Source organism: Lissotriton helveticus, chromosome 4_1, assembly GCF_964261635.1.
Source record: "Lissotriton helveticus chromosome 4_1, aLisHel1.1, whole genome shotgun sequence".
Classification (NCBI taxonomy): Eukaryota; Metazoa; Chordata; class Amphibia; order Caudata; family Salamandridae; genus Lissotriton; species Lissotriton helveticus.
Genome location: NC_136063.1, coordinates 813,211,771 through 813,226,496, shown reverse-complemented (window position 1 = coordinate 813,226,496; position 14,726 = coordinate 813,211,771).

Below are 14,726 nucleotides of genomic sequence, written 5' to 3'. Positions count from 1 at the left end.
GCCCTCAGCCTGCACATGGCCCACCCCTACCAGTCATCCTCACATTTTCTGCCATGGGGACATGGACCACTAGGGGATGTGCTTTAACACTCAACTACTAAGCAAGTGGCGTGTCAACATGGCGGACCTGGATGTCAAATGAGTACCACCCAATGGGACCAAAATGCCATCACAGGCATACATACGCAACACGGAACTCAATGGTGTGTCTGTGCACCAATACATGCATAGCACTCACAAGTTTCCTACACAGACAGTATGCTCACCGCTAGTTTGCTGTTGATCGGCACTCAGACGTTCGGCCAGTTCAGGATGCGTCACTGCAATGATACGGTGCATGAGAGGGGTCATGGAGCGTCGGGCCAGACGGGGCGTCCTTGGAATCAGGCCCAGTGTTACTTCCGCTACATTCTTGCTCAGCCTGGAAATGTCGTCCCAGCGTTTGTGGCAGTGTGTATGTCGTCTGTTGCACACCCCCAATGCCCGTACTTCCCGTGCTATGGTCCTCCACAGGTCCTTGCGAAGGTGCAGCTTGACCTACCATGATGGGAGACAAAAGGGTTTAAGTCAGTGGACAGGTGGCCTGTCACACACATAGGGGCAAGACGTTACTGTCAGCAGCCATGCACAATCAGGAACATATGTCTAGCCCACACTACACAGCTAAGATATAAATAGGCCTGATCATTTGGCCCCCTCATGCACACCAACATGTCCCACACTGCACTTACCACCCGTCCCGGTGCGCCGTAGAGGCGTCCATAGTTGCGGAGTACACCGTCCACGAGGACATCAAGCTCCGCGGCGGTGAAGGGTCGAGACCGGATCTCTTTGCCTCTCGACATGGCAAGATCACGGAGTATGGCACTAGAGCAGCAGTCGGTGGTCAGCTCAGCAGCAGCAGCAGGTCGAGGTGATGGTCACAGGCAGCAGTCGGTGGTCAGCTCAGCAGCAGCAGCAGGTCGAGGTGATGGTCACAGGCAGCAGTCGGTGGTCAGCTCAGCAGCAGCAGCAGGTCGAGGTGATGGTCACAGGCAGCAGTCGGTGGTCAGCTCAGCAGCAGCAGCAGGTCGAGGTGATGGTCACAGGCAGCAGTCGGTGGTCAGCTCAGCAGCAGCAGCAGGTCGAGGTGATGGTCACAGGCAGCACTGGTCCCCAGGGTAGGAAGTTTCATGTTGGCCAAGACACATATATAGGGCCCTCAGCACGTGTCAGTGGCATACGTCGCCAGCAATTGGTCAGCCCTGGGAGCGTGATCGTGAAATGGGCCAATGACTGGCCCTGTTGTTGCGGTGCACAGCTTCCGCTACTTGCGATTGGCCGTATGCGGCCAGCGTCCCTCTTCCCATTGGCTGCATGTGCAGGGACCGTGACGGGCACACATCGGCAACCGCACGTGCAAGCTTCAGGCACGGATGCTTCAGTTGCAACAATGTACTATCACTGGCGCCTCCATGGCGGGGCACGTACACAGCGGGGGAGGTGCAGGCCTATACACCCTGCAGATGTACTCAATGGACATGCCAGTTCATGACCCCCCTTACAGTCACCTTGCATCATCCACCGTACACCGGCCGGAGCGGCCGGCCCATGAACATCCGCCGTGCCCGGCCATGAACACAACCGCCATGGCCGTGCCCGGCCATGAACAACCGCCGTGCCCGGCCATGAACACAACCGCCATGGCCGTGCCCGGCCATGAACATCCGCCGTGCCCGGCCATGAACACAACCGCCATGGCCGGGACCGGCGGTTGTTCATGGCCGGGCACGGCCATGGCGGTTGTGTTCATGGCCGGGCACGGCGGTTGTTCATGGCCGGGCACGGCCATGGCGGTTGTGTTCATGGCCGGGCACGGCGGTTGTTCATGGCCGGGCACGGCCATGGCGGTTGTGTTCATGGCCGGGCACGGCGGTTGTTCATGGCCGGGCACGGCCATGGCGGTTGTGTTCATGGCCGGGCACGGCGGATGTTCATGGGCCGGCCGCTCCGGCCGGTGTACGGTGGATGATGCAAGGTGACTGTAAGGGGGGTCATGAACTGGCATGTCCATTGAGTACATCTGCAGGGTGTATAGGCCTGCACCTCCCCCGCTGTGTACGTGCCCCGCCATGGAGGCGCCAGTGATAGTACATTGTTGCAACTGAAGCATCCGTGCCTGAAGCTTGCACGTGCGGTTGCCGATGTGTGCCCGTCACGGTCCCTGCACATGCAGCCAATGGGAAGAGGGACGCAGGCCGCATTCTGCCTTTGGGAAGTAGCGGAAGTTGAGCACCGCCATGGCGGCGCCAAATATGTGATCTTGTCAGACGCTGCACCGTGATGTGTTGTGTGCAGTTGCGTCATGAGGGATGTGAGCGTGATTGTGAAAGGTCATATGTCATACAATATAGCATGTGTGTCCATACAATGGACATCGGTCGGCACACAATGGCCAACAGATGTGCATTCGTACGTGTTGACGTCGGGTTTGACCCTACAGACGTTGTTACATCTTCACAACTACACAGTACATCACGGCTGTGTGGCCAATTCATGCATCTGTTGTCGGTTTATTGTTGTGTCGAGGTGACTACAGTGGTGGTGGTACACATGCATTCCGTGTATGTGATTTATACGTTCTGTCACCATGCATGTCATTACCGTATGCACATCATCATTGGTGGTGGCATTTGTGCTTGATGACATGGCGTGTGTAAACTTATCGTTTGTGTGCATGCAGTTGCATGAGTGTCTGTGATGTGTCTACGATACATTAGGGTGACGACTGGAGTTATGTCAGTAAGGTACACATGTGATGGAGTTGTACACGTATGCGTCGTTTGTACGTTGACCTAAGTTACATCTCTCTCCCACACAGGAGGGCTCCAAATGTGCATCGCCCATACACTCAGCTGGAGGATATGGTAGACGAGGAGGTGATTCGGAAATTCAGGCTGGATCGACGTCGGTTGCTGGAGCTTGTGGCTCAATTGGCTCCTCATCTGCAGCCACGTAGAACGTATCCTGGCTCGTTTACACCCACTGCAAAGGTCATGGCGGTACTACATTTCTTCGCTACTGGCACATTTCAGTATACAGTTGGAGGTGCCGGGGGTATGTCACAGGCAATGTTCAGCACGGTTCTTCGGGATGTGTTAACAGCTATGATGCTGTACAAGGATGAGTACATACATTTCCCACGTCCGGAAGAGTTGCCAGCTGTCAAAGCTGGTTTCTATGCACTGGGCCACATACCTCACGTTGTGGGCTCAATTGATGGCACGCACATCGCGCTCATTCCACCACGGGCACGCGAACAAGTGTTCAGGAATCGGAAACACTTTCATTCGCTGAACGTGCAGGTGGTGTGCCTGGCGAGCAACATCATCTCCCATGTGTGTGCAAGATTTCCTGGATCCGCACATGACGCCCACATCATGCGAACCAGCAATGTCCCACGACTCATGGCAAATCTGCCACCCGGTCAAGCGTGGCTTGTTGGTGAGTGTGCAGTGGGGACTCTTGTGATCTCTGTGTTGCATGGGGTACCCACCATATCTTGTTCTGATGTTTGTCTCTGTCATCCCCCTACATAGGCGACTCGGCTTACCCAAACCGGCCCTGGCTCCTCAGTCCCCTACGTAATCCGAGGACGGCGGGTGAAATGCGGTACAATGAGGCACATGGAAGGACACGGAGAGTCATCGAACGTACCTTTGGACTGCTGAAGTCTAGGTTTCGGTGCCTCGATAAGACCGGAGGGGCACTGCCTTACTCACCAGGAAAAGTATGCAAGATCGTGATTGCCTGCTGCATGCTCCACAACCTGGCAGTACGCAATGACATTGAACTGCTGTTGGACCCTGAAGACGAAGGAGTTCCTCGGCCTCCCATCCCACCCATGTCGACTGATGAGGATAGTGGTGAGGAGGAAGGTGTGGACCAGAGGCGCCAGCTCATTGATCGCTACTTCCCTTGAATGTGAGTATCTACCTCTAGTGGCGGTTGACAATGCCTCATGTATGTTTTCTGGTGTTGTGTGGATATGGGGTTATTCAGCTGGGTGTGGTTTGTGATGGTTGCACATGTGTGTCTTCATGTCTTTGGACATAGGAGTGTCCATGATGTGTGTGCTCCCATCCCATGCTTGTGTGATGGTTGTCGTTTGTGTAATGTTGCTGTGCATTGTGTTGTGATGTGTGTGAATCTCTTTACTGACGTGTGTTTGCTGTCTCTGGTTTTCTCTAGGTCACTCCCGCAGCGCCATGATCATGTGCGACTATGATCCCTGTACCTGTTTACGTCTGTATCTGATGGCAATCATGTGAATAAACATGGAGGCAAAACATCATTGTGTGAGTAAATGCAATTTATTGACAGGTTGTGCTTTTGTGCTGGTGAATATATACAAGTAAGTGGGAGGGAGGGAGTTGGAGTTGTAGGTAATGGCAGATGAAATGTCCGTGCTGACACCACATTGGGGGGTGTCAGGCTAGTCCAGCAGACCAGTGGCAATGATTGTCTATGTGGGACAGGATGGTTTGCAGGGTGAATGTCTGGCACAGGCAGTGGCATTGTCAAGGTCGTCCCCTCTTGGAGCGTGTGCCTGGCGCTCCAACACTGCTCTCAGCAACTTCCTGCCTCGGCCGCCCCCTCCGTCTCGGAGGTGGTACAGAGGCAGCTGGGAGGGCAGGTTGGTGATGGGCCACATCCGTCGCCAGGGGCTCAGGTGGTGGTGGCGGCGGTGGAGGCGGAGGCGGAGGCGACGGGGGAGGCGGAGGTGACGGTGGCGGTGGCGCTGACACACATGGTGGAGGGGGGGGGGGTTGTTCCGGGCAACCCATTCCCTCCACATCGTTGCCTGCTGGCCCATGATCACCAACATCTGGCCAAGGATGCCAGAGATCTCGCGCAGGCTGTTGGTGTTGTCCACTGAGTCCTCGTGAACACGATCAGCGTTTGCCTGGGACCGGTCGTATGAGGCCTGGCACCTGGCAAGAGCTTGTAGGGACTGTGCCACTGGCTCGGGTAGCTGTCCCTCCTCTGACCGGCGGTGTGTGGGTCGCCTGATTGGCAGTTGTCCCGTTGCCTGTGTTTGTGGCCCACTCACCCTGCTTGTGTGTGGGGCCGTTGGACCAGCGTTGCGCGCTGGGTCATGCTGGGTGGCACCGGCAGGAGTCGTGGTGCTCGTGGTAGTGGTGGTAGTGGTGGTACTGGTGGTACTGGTGGTACTGGTGGTGGTGGGGACTGTGCAGATCACAGAGACGGGTGCCGCGGGAGTCACACATGCGACGTTGGTCGGTCCCGGGAGTCCCTGTGAGCCAGATGGCCCTGGCTGTGTGCTTGGTCCCGCTCCATCCTCCGCCCCGGAGCTGCCTGTGTCGTCGTCGGCAGAGAGTCCTGTAGGTGTGGGAGGCGAGGCTGGCGGCCGGGTACTGCTTTCCCCAGTCAGTTGACGATCACCTGAGGGACAAGATCGAGCAGGTCAGTAATGTGGACAGTACATGGTTACATTGATTTGTAGACATTTCTGTTTCCTGTCGCACACACCCCACCCTCCACCACCACCGCCACCCTCCCCGTGCACATGGGGGCCTGTTGGGAGTTGTAGTTTGGGCCTCTCACACACACCACCCTCCACCACCGCCACCACCACCACCACCCTCCCCGTGAACATGGGGGCCTGTTGGGAGTTGTAGTTTGGGCCTCTCACACACCCCACCCTCCACCACCGCCACCCTCCCCGTGCACATGGAGGCCTGTTGGGAGTTGTAGTTTGGGCCTCTCACACACCCCACCCTCCACCACCGCCACCACCACCACCACCCTCCCCGTGAACATGGGGGCCTGTTGGGAGCCATGGACATGTTAGTGTGTTGGTGTCCGACGTGCATGGGTTGGGGCGTGGGGGATGTTTCTTCTCAGTTGTGTGAGCCTGACCATGTCGTGCTGATCGTGGTGCTTGGTTTGTACTCACCAGTCTCTTCTCCTTCGTCAAGGCCGTCTAGGCTCTCTGGGTGTAGTATCACCAGCACCTTCTCCTCCCAATCGGTGTAGGGTATGGGCTCCGGGGGTGTGCCACCGCCAGTAAGATTGGCTCTGGCGTGGTTTTTCGCTCGGATGCCCTTGACCCTGGTCTTAAGGTCATGCCACCACCTCTGAATGTCGTGCTTGGTCCTCGGCACAGTCCCCGACGCATTCACACGAGTGACGATCCTGTCCCACATGTGGTTCTTTTGCGCCACGGTCGTCTGCTGGACTTGGGCCCCGAAGATGTTGGGCTCCACACGGATAATTTCATCTACCATTACCCGCAACTCTGTCTCCGTGAATTTGGGGTTTTTTTTGGGTGCCATGGTGTGTGGTGCTCAGTGTGTGAGTTGAGTGAGTTGGGAGGTGCAGGTGTGTGGTGTGTGATGTGTAGGATTTGTGTGGTGGGTGTTTGTGTGGTAGGGTGGTGGGTGGGTGTCTTCTATGTGATTTTATGTGAGTTCGCAGTGTCTCGAATGGCCCTCTTGCTGGCAGCAATGCTGTGGTGCAAGGGATTGTGGTTGTGTGGGGGTGTCTTTTTATAGTCGTGTCTCGATGGTTGTTGGCAGTCAGGTGGTAGGTGGGCGTGTTGACTTGTGTGCATTATTGGATAATTGGGACGTGTCATGGTGGCTTGTGCTGGGGGGGGGCCTTGTCAATGTTCGTATGTTTGCTTAGGACTTGCGGTGCACTTTCATACATTTGTTAGGCGCTAGGGATGTTGTGCGTGTTGGCCTTCCGCCCTGATGCTGTGGTTCTCGTTGCATTGTTTCCGCCGCGGACGTGGATGGCTGTGAGTTCCGTTGTACGGGCGGATTTATCCTAATTGCGGCCACGGAGTATTCTCAGGGATGGCGGTACATGTTTTATTTTCCGCGGTCATTTCCGTCCGCGGCAGTGGTTGTTCATTGGACTCCGTCCGCCGCGGACGGACTTGGTTGTGTTCCGTCCACCGCGGACGGTGTTGGTTGTGTTCCGTCCGCCGCGGTCGGAGTTTCGTGACATGAATATCCTAATCCCAACCGCGGTTTCTCCGCGGCGCAGCCGGGAGTAAAATTTCCCCCACCATGGCGGACAGTACCCATTTCCGTCCGCCATCCTAATCGGCCCCTTAGGGGTCGATCAGGATGGCGGACGGAAGAGCCACCGCGGCCCTGGAGTAGGCGGAAAAAGCCTTTTCCGTGTCCGCCTGCCGCGGATACTCCGTCCGCCATATCAGGATAGGAAAACGTGTCAAATTTCCGTCCGCGACGGAAAAACACGCTCCGCCGGCCAACTACACACGACCACGCGGCGGACGGAACACATCCAAACGCTCCGCCGTACGCACTGACGTCGAAGACCGTCCCCCAAATCAAGATGGCGGAAAACACACATAAAACCGCTGCGGAAAAACAACCTGTCTTAACACGGCGGAATCCCCACAGCGAACATAGGTGACACAGCCGAGATACCCACCGCAAGCTGACCACCACCATGGACCCGGCGCTACACGCTTTCCCGATGCTCTTCGCGATCCACCACGTCCTAGTCATGGCCTACTATGGACGACGACGCAGGTAAGGTACAAACCATTGGCTGTCTGGAGGGGAATACCAGCAAGGGACGTGACGTAGGGAGGGGGAGTGTCATGTTACCGAAACCACTGATGAGAAGCATATACGAATACACATTAGCAGGACGCAAGCAGGAATGACAACGACAGACCACGAGACTTGATAGACTACCTTTATTGTCAAATAATAGGGGTCAAATCACAGTGTATGCGTGAACATGGGCAAAGTGGGCACCAGAGCAGGTACAACATAGCAGGTAACGAGAGGGCAGCATGCAGTATCAGAGCACCAACAGGGCATTGTGCATTACAGAGCAGGTACATCAGAGGCAGGTAACGAGAGGCCAGTATCAGAGCATCAACAGGGCATTGTGCATTACAGAGCAGGTACATCAGAGGCAGGTAACGAGAGGGCAGCATGCAGTATCAGAGCATCAACAGGGCATTGTGCATTACAGAGCAGGTACATCAGAGGCAGGTAACGAGAGGGCAGCATGCAGTATCAGAGCATCAACAGGGCATTGTGCATTACAGAGCAGGTACATCAGAGGCAGGTAACGAGAGGGCAGCATGCAGTATCAGAGCATCAACAGGGCATTGTGCATTACAGAGCAGGTACATCAGAGGCAGGTAACGAGAGGGCAGCATGCAGTATCAGAGCATCAACAGGGCATTGTAGAGTACAGAGCAGGTACATCATAGGCAGGTAACGAGAGGGCAGTATGCAGTATCAGAGCATCAACAGGGCAATGCGCAGTACAGAGCAGGTACATCATAGGCAGGTAACGAGAGGGCAGAATGCAGTATCAGAGCACCAACAGGGCATTGTAGAGTACAGAGCAGGTACAACATAGCAGGTAACGAGAGGGCAGTATGCAGTATCAGAGCATCAACAGGGCAATGCGCAGTACAGAGCAGGTACATCATAGGCAGGTAACGAGAGGGCAGAATGCAGTATCAGAGCACCAACAGGGCATTGTAGAGTACAGAGCAGGTACAACATAGCAGGTAACGAGAGGCCAGTATGCAGTATCAGAGCATCAACAGGGCATTGTAGAGTACAGAGCAGGTACATCATAGGCAGGTAACGAGAGGGCAGAATGCAGTATCAGAGCATCAACAGGGCATTGTAGAGTACAGAGCAGGTACATCAGAGGCAGCACGTGAGAGGGGCTAAGTGCATCAACAGTCCATTGCACAGAACAGCTCCATCAGAGGCAGCACGTGAGAGGGGCCAAGTGCATCAACAGTCCATTGCACAGAACAGCTCCATCAGAGGCAGCACGTGAGAGGGGCCAAGTGCATCAACAGTCCATTGCACAGAACAGCTCCATCAGAGGCAGCACGTGAGAGGGGCCAAGTGCATCAACAGTCCATTGCACAGAACAGCTCCATCAGAGGCAGCACGTGAGAGGGGCCAAGTGCATCAACAGTCCATTGCACAGAACAGCTCCATCAGAGGCAGCACGTGAGAGGGGCCAAGTGCATCAACAGTCCATTGCACAGAACAGCTCCATCAGAGGCAGCACGTGAGAGGGGCCAAGTGCATCAACAGTCCATTGCACAGAACAGCTCCATCAGAGGCAGCACGTGAGAGGGGCCAAGTGCATCAACAGTCCATTGCACAGAACAGCTCCATCAGAGGCAGCACGTGAGAGGGGCAGAATGCAGTATCAGAGCACCAACAGGGCATTGTGCATTACAGAGCAGGTACATCAGAGGCAGGTAACGAGAGGGCAGAATGCAGTATCAGAGCACCAACAGGGCATTGTGCATTACAGAGCAGGTACATCAGAGGCAGGTAACGAGAGGGCAGAATGCAGTATCAGAGCACCAACAGGGCATTGTGCATTACAGAGCAGGTACATCAGAGGCAGGTAACGAGAGGGCAGCATGCAGTATCAGAGCATCAACAGGGCATTGTGCATTACAGAGCAGGTACATCAGAGGCAGGTAACGAGAGGGCAGCATGCAGTATCAGAGCATCAACAGGGCATTGTAGAGTACAGAGCAGGTACATCAGAGGCAGGTAACGAGAGGGCAGCATGCAGTATCAGAGCATCAACAGGGCATTGTAGAGTACAGAGCAGGTACATCAGAGGCAGGTAACGAGAGGGCAGCATGCAGTATCAGAGCATCAACAGGGCATTGTAGAGTACAGAGCAGGTACATCAGAGGCAGCACAACTACGTGTCCCTAACAACCCGTCACAGGGACCACAAGAGTGCCACGCAGTTCTCAATGGACACACCATGTGAATTAACATTTGAGTGAAGTGTACAGCACGTCACATCACAGAATCAGGGGGGACTGCGTGAACTACCTGCCTCGGACACACTGGCAGCACCAGCAACAGGAGTGTGAGACACAGCCACAGCCCGAGTGACACACACATGGGCCACGGACCCAGACACACTGGCAGCACCAGCAACAGGAGTGTGAGACACAGCCACAGCCCGAGTGACACACACATGGGCCACGGACCCAGACACACTGGCAGCACCAGCAACAGGAGTGTGAGACACAGCCACAGCCCGAGTGACACACACATGTGCCACGGACCCAGACACACTGGCAGCACCAGCAACAGGAGTGTGAGACACAGCCACAGCCCGAGTGACACACACATGGGCCACGGACCCAGACACACTGGCAGCACCAGCAACAGGAGTGTGAGACACAGCCACAGATGTAGTCACTGACACGTGAGCCACTGACCCAGACAGACTGCCAGCACCAGAAACAGGAGTGTGCAACACAGCCACAGATCTTCTAACTGACACGTGAGCCATAGACCCAGATACACTGCCAGGACCTGCAACAGGAGAGGGCACAACTGACACTGTGCCACCATCTGATACATGAGAGTCAACTGCACCGGCGCCACTGGGACAACTGAAATGATGAGCCACAGGGCTGTATGGGCCAGGAGGCAGGGTGGGCCTGGGAGCTGGGGATAGCTCACCTAGAGCCAAATCGGGGTTTGCAGGTGTCAATGGTGTGTGTCTGCGTTTCTTAGGGAGGTGTGAGTGCACCCTGGACAGGACAGGACTGCCAAGTGGTGGGGACTCCAAAGAATCACCACCCAGTATAGGTGGAGCAACTGCTGCCGGGGATCTGGTTTCGGGGGACGTGCTGGAGCCTGCTTGTCGTTTGCTCTGTGCCTGCCGCCTGGACTCGGAATGATGTGTAATGGGGGATGCAACAACAGGGGACACCCTCCTCTGCTTCTGACTGGCCTGGATGGGAGTGGAGGTATGGGGGGACTCCGCCGCGGAGACATCAGTTTGGCGTTTAGTAGAAAACATCAGCCTCAGTGCAGCCAGGGGTGAAGTATGCCTGTCCTTGATTGCGCCATTGTCCATGCTAGATGCCTTGTCCGTAGGATGTGCCTTATCCTTAGGTGGAGTGTTGTCTCTGGATGTAGCCTGTGCCCTGCTCGCCGCCCTGTTCCTGCCAGCAGACTTGTCGTCTGTGGTGCACCTGCCTCCAGCAGACACCTGCTCCCTGTGTGTGTCGCTGCCCTTGGGAGTGTTCCTATCCACTGCTGTGGGCCTGCTCTTGGGAGTCTCCCTGCTCTTAGTAGGTGCCTTAGTCTTCTCACTGTCCTTGGGAGTGTTCCTATCCACTGCTGTGGGCCTGCTCTTGGGAGTCTCCCTGCTCTTAGTAGGTGCCTTAGTCTTCTCACTGTCCTTGGGAGTGTCCCTTACCTCTGCTGTGGGCCTGCTCTTGGGAGTCTCCCTGCTCTTAGTAGGTGCCTTAGTCTTCTCACTGTCCTTGGGAGTGTCCCTTACCTCTGCTGTGGGCCTGCTCTTGGGAGTCTCCCTGCTCTTAGTAGGTGCCTTAGTCTTCTCACTGTCCTTGGGAGTGTCCCTTACCTCTGCTGTGGGCCTGCTCTTGGGAGTCTCCCTGCTCTTAGTAGGTGCCTTAGTCTTCTCACTGTCCATGGGAGTGTCCCTTACCTCTGCTGTGGGCCTGCTCTTGGGAGTCTCCCTGCTCTCAGTAGGTGCCTTTGTCTTCTGACTGGCCTTGTCCAAGGAACAGTCCATGGACATGTGAGTATCCCTTGCCTTCGGAGTACCTTTCGTGTTGAATGCCTGTGTAGCTCCGGAAGGCATGTCCCCCAACAACACTTGTGGATCCTGTGTGTGTACTCCAGTGCATCTGACGTCGTCTACGTGAACAGATTTAGCTGATCTAGGGGATGGGGTCTGTGCCCTGCGTGCCCTGACGTGCTGTCTGACGCTGCTTCTAGTGCAATAACCTGTATTTGAGTCCTGCTCTGAATAATCACTACCCCCTGAGACATCCAGCGGTGTAGATGGGGAAACAGAAGTAGCACCCTGTTCATTCGACTGTACTATTGCAGACGACACACTGCTTGCCAATGACTGCACTGTCCTGTGTAGACCTGCAAGATCGCCATGCATCCCTTCCATGAATGCCACCACCTGCCCCAACTTCCTATCATGATCCTGGAAAGCATTTGTCATATTGGTCTGACCCACACACAGCTGTCGCAGCAGATCAACGGCCTCAGCACACAGTGCATTTTGGCTCACCGTGGCAGGGGCAGCGGTGCCTGCACCGAACGCCACTCTGCTCCCCCTACTCCTTCGGCCACGAACAATACATGGTGCAGTTGGCGGAAGTGTGGGCCCTGTGTGCTGTCTTCCGACAGAAGGTGATGAGTGCCCACTCCCAGTCTGTGACAACAGTGCAGGCTCACCAAGAGTGTCCGACGAGGAGGACGATGGTGTCTCCACATGCGAGTCCTCAGGGACGGTCCTGTCCCCCTCTCCGGCGCTGGCCTCCTCCGTGTCAGTCTGCGTGTGTGCGAAGTCTGAGCCGGACTCATTTCCTCGGCTACTCTCCACCGTCTGTGGCTGAGTGTCCTCTGTCAAAGCTGAAATGCACAGAAAAGATGTGTGAGTCATGGGCACACTCACGTACAGAAGGAACAGGATAGCCAAATCACATAGCAGACAAAGGTTCATGAGCCCTCAGCCTGCACATGGCCCACCCCTACCAGTCATCCTCACATTTTCTGCCATGGGGACATGGACCACTAGGGGATGTGCTTTAACACTCAACTACTAAGCAAGTGGCGTGTCAACATGGCGGACCTGGATGTCAAATGAGTACCACCCAATGGGACCAAAATGCCATCACAGGCATACATACGCAACACGGAACTCAATGGTGTGTCTGTGCACCAATACATGCATAGCACTCACAAGTTTCCTACACAGACAGTATGGTCACCGCTAGTTTGCTGTTGATCGGCACTCAGACGTTCGGCCAGTTCAGGATGCGTCACTGCAATGATACGGTGCATGAGAGGGGTCATGGAGCGTCGGGCCAGACGGGGCGTCCTTGGAATCAGGCCCAGTGTTACTTCCGCTACATTCTTGCTCAGCCTGGAAATGTCGTCCCAGCGTTTGTGGCAGTGTGTATGTCGTCTGTTGCACACCCCCAATGCCCGTACTTCCCGTGCTATGGTCCTCCACAGGTCCTTGCGAAGGTGCAGCTTGACCTACCATGATGGGAGACAAAAGGGTTTAAGTCAGTGGACAGGTGGCCTGTCACACACATAGGGGCAAGACGTTACTGTCAGCAGCCATGCACAATCAGGAACATATGTCTAGCCCACACTACACAGCTAAGATATAAATAGGCCTGATCATTTGGCCCCCTCATGCACACCAACATGTCCCACACTGCACTTACCACCCGTCCCGGTGCGCCGTAGAGGCGTCCATAGTTGCGGAGTACACCGTCCACGAGGACATCAAGCTCCGCGGCGGTGAAGGGTCGAGACCGGATCTCTTTGCCTCTCGACATGGCAAGATCACGGAGTATGGCACTAGAGCAGCAGTCGGTGGTCAGCTCAGCAGCAGCAGCAGGTCGAGGTGATGGTCACAGGCAGCAGTCGGTGGTCAGCTCAGCAGCAGCAGCAGGTCGAGGTGATGGTCACAGGCAGCAGTCGGTGGTCAGCTCAGCAGCAGCAGCAGGTCGAGGTGATGGTCACAGGCAGCAGTCGGTGGTCAGCTCAGCAGCAGCAGCAGGTCGAGGTGATGGTCACAGGCAACAGTCGGTGGTCAGCTCAGCAGCAGCAGCAGGTCGAGGTGATGGTCACAGGCAGCAGTCGGTGGTCAGCTCAGCAGCAGCAGCAGGTCGAGGTGATGGTCACAGGCAGCAGTCGGTGGTCAGCTCAGCAGCAGCAGCAGGTCGAGGTGATGGTCACAGGCAGCACTGGTCCCCAGGGTAGGAAGTTTCATGTTGGCCAAGACACATATATAGGGCCCTCAGCACGTGTCAGTGGCATACGTCGCCAGCAATTGGTCAGCCCTGGGAGCGTGATCGTGAAATGGGCCAATGACTGGCCCTGTTGTTGCGGTGCACAGCTTCCGCTACTTGCGATTGGCCGTATGCGGCCAGCGTCCCTCTTCCCATTGGCTGCATGTGCAGGGACCGTGACGGGCACACATCGGCAACCGCACGTGCAAGCTTCAGGCACGGATGCTTCAGTTGCAACAATGTACTATCACTGGCGCCTCCATGGCGGGGCACGTACACAGCGGGGGAGGTGCAGGCCTATACACCCTGCAGATGTACTCAATGGACATGCCAGTTCATGACCCCCCTTACAGTCACCTTGCATCATCCACCGTACACCGGCCGGAGCGGCCGGCCCATGAACATCCGCCGTGCCCGGCCATGAACACAACCGCCATGGCCGTGCCCGGCCATGAACAACCGCCGTGCCCGGCCATGAACACAACCGCCATGGCCGTGCCCGGCCATGAACATCCGCCGTGCCCGGCCATGAACACAACCGCCATGGCCGGGACCGGCGGTTGTTCATGGCCGGGCACGGCCATGGCGGTTGTGTTCATGGCCGGGCACGGCGGTTGTTCATGGCCGGGCACGGCCATGGCGGTTGTGTTCATGGCCGGGCACGGCGGTTGTTCATGGCCGGGCACGGCCATGGCGGTTGTGTTCATGGCCGGGCACGGCGGTTGTTCATGGCCGGGCACGGCCATGGCGGTTGTGTTCATGGCCGGGCACGGCGGATGTTCATGGGCCGGCCGCTCCGGCCGGTGTACGGTGGATGATGCAAGGTGACTGTAAGGGGGGTCATGAACTGGCATGTCCA